This window comes from Populus euphratica, unplaced genomic scaffold (genome assembly GCF_000495115.2).
Source record: "Populus euphratica unplaced genomic scaffold, PopEup_1.0 scaffold272.1, whole genome shotgun sequence".
In the NCBI taxonomy this organism is placed as follows: Eukaryota; Viridiplantae; Streptophyta; class Magnoliopsida; order Malpighiales; family Salicaceae; genus Populus; species Populus euphratica.
In genome coordinates this window covers 35001-37500 of record NW_011500156.1, presented here as the reverse complement: position 1 = coordinate 37500, position 2500 = coordinate 35001, and the positions used below count along the sequence as shown (strand labels likewise).

The following is a 2500-nucleotide window of genomic DNA, read 5'->3' as shown; positions in this document are numbered from 1 at the left end:
GTGGCATCGCTGCCACCTTCTGCCAACCAGGCCGATTTCATCGGGGCTGCCGATTCTCCCCGACATGCCTGCAGCTGCACAAATCTGCGCTGCCGATTTTTCAATCCGGTGGCATCGCTGCCACCGCCCCAGTTTCTGGACCAGCCCTCGTCTTCGTCAAGCCTTGCCAGTCAAGCCTCGCCGTCCGCAGCCAATTCGGTCGACTTGGCCGATTTCATCAGGGCTGCCGATTTTTGCTGACATGCCTGCGGCTGCCCAAGTCTGCGCTGCCGATTTTTCCAACTGGTGGCATGGCTGCCACCGCCCCAGTTTCAGGACGCGCAGTCCTTTTCATCATGCCTTGGCTGTCCAGGCTCGCTGTCCCCAGACCATTCTGTCGACGTGGCCGATTTTGTCGGGGCTGCCGATTTATGCCGACACGCCTGCGGCTGCACTGCCGATTTTTCCAACAGGTAGCATGGCTGCCACCGCCCCAGTTTCTGGGCCGGCCCCCTTTTTCATCAAGCCTTGGATGGCCACACTCGCCCTCCACAGCCCCTTCTTTCAACGTGGCCGATTTCGTCGGGGCTGCCGATTCTCCCCGACATGCCTGCGGCAGCCCCACTCTGCCCTGCCGATTTTTCCAACTGGTGGCATGGCTGCCACCGCCCCAGTTTCAGGACCAGCAGTCCTTTTCATCATGCCTTGGCTGTCCAGGCTCGCTGTCCCCAGACCATTCTGTCGACGTGGCCGATTTTGTCGGGGCTGCCGATTTATGCCGACACGCCTGCGGCTGCACTGCCGATTTTTCCAACTGGTGTCATGGCTGCCACCGCCCCAGTTTCTGGGCCGGCCCCCTTTTTCATCAAGCCTTGGGTGCCCACACTCGCCCTGCACAGCCCATTCTGTCGACCTGGCCGATTTCGTCGGGGCTGCCGATTCTCCCCGACATGCCTGCGGCAGCCCCACTCTGCCCTGCCGATTTTTCCAACTGGTGGCATGGCTGCCACCGCCCCAGTTTCAGGACCAGCAGTCCTTTTCATCATGCCTTGGCTGTCCAGGCTCGCTGTCCCCAGACCATTCTGTCGACGTGCCCGATTTTGTCGGGGCTGCCGATTTATGCCGACATGCCTGCGGCTGCACTGCCGATTTTTCCAACAGGTAGCATGGCTGCCACCGCCCCAGTTTCAGGACCAGCCCTCTTTTTCCTCAAGCCTTGGGTGCCCAGGCTCGCCCTCCACAGCCCCTTCTGCCAACCAGGCCGATTTCATCGGGGCTGCCGATTGTCCCCGACATGCCTCCGGCTGCCCGAGTCTGCGCTGCCGATTTTTCCAACTGGTGGCATGGCTGCCACCGCCCCAGTTTCAGGACCAGCCCTCTTTTTCCTCAAGCCTTGGGTGCCCAGGCTCGCCCTCCACAGCCCCTTCTGCCAACCAGGCCGATTTCATCGGGGCTGCCGATTCTCCCCGACATGCCTGCGGCAGCCCCACTCTGCGCTGCCGATTTTTCCAACTGGTGGCATGGCTGCCACCGCCCCAGTTTCAGGACCAGCAGTCCTTTTCATCATGCCTTGGGTGTCCAGGCTCGCTGTCCCCAGACCATTCTGTCGACGTGGCCGATTTTGTCGGGGCTGCCGATTTATGCCGACATGCCTCCGGCTGCCCGAGTCTGCGCTGCCGATTTTTCCAACTGGTGGCATGGCTGCCACCGCCCCAGTTTCAGGACCAGCAGTCCTTTTCATCATGCCTTGGCTGTCCAGGCTCGCTGTCCCCAGACCATTCTGTCGACGTGGCCGATTTTGTCGGGGCTGCCGATTTATGCCGACACGCCTGCGGCTGCACTGCCGATTTTTCCAACAGGTAGCATGGCTGCCACCGCCCCAGTTTCAGGACCAGCCCTCTTTTTCCTCAAGCCTTGGGTGCCCAGGCTCGCCCTCCACAGCCCCTTCTGCCAACCAGGCCGATTTCATCGGGGCTGCCGATTCTCCCCCACATGCCTGCGGCAGCCCCACTCTGCCCTGCCGATTTTTCCAACTGGTGGCATGGCTGCCACCGCCCCAGTTTCAGGACCAGCAGTCCTTTTCATCATGCCTTGGCTGTCCAGGCTCGCTGTTGTTGGCATGGCTGCCCCCGCCCCAGTTTCAGGACCAGCAGTCCTTTTCATCATGCCTTGGCTGTCCAGGCTCGCTGTCCCCAGACCATTCTGTCGACGTGGCCGATTTTGTCGGGGCTGCCGATTTATGCCGACATGCCTGCGGCTGCACTGCCGATTTTTCCAACTGGTGTCATGGCTGCCACCGCCCCAGTTTCTGGGCCGGCCCCCTTTTTCATCAAGCCTTGGATGGCCACACTCGCCCTGCACAGCCCATTCTGTCGACCTGGCCGATTTCGTCGGGGCTGCCGATTCTCCCCGCCATGCCTGCGGCAGCCCCACTCTGCGCTGCCGATTTTTCCAACAGGTAGCATGGCTGCCACCGCGCCAGTTTCTGGGCCGGCCCCCTTTTTCATCAAGCCTTGGATGG

General features: G+C 61.5%; 1 long non-coding RNA gene across 1 annotated transcript in view; it reads right to left on the bottom strand.

Annotated features, from left to right (window-relative positions):
• The window catches only part of LOC105111083 (uncharacterized), a 327-nt gene extending 50 nt beyond the window's left edge, over nt 1–277 (bottom strand). The window contains exons 1-2 of the long non-coding RNA XR_839563.1: nt 125–277; nt 1–16 (exon numbers count right to left, since the gene is read on the bottom strand). The exon at nt 1–16 is cut by the window's left edge and continues 50 nt beyond it. This is a non-coding gene — a long non-coding RNA (uncharacterized LOC105111083). The remainder of the gene's footprint in view (nt 17–124) is intronic.
• Nucleotides 278–2500: the final 2223 nt, after the last annotated feature.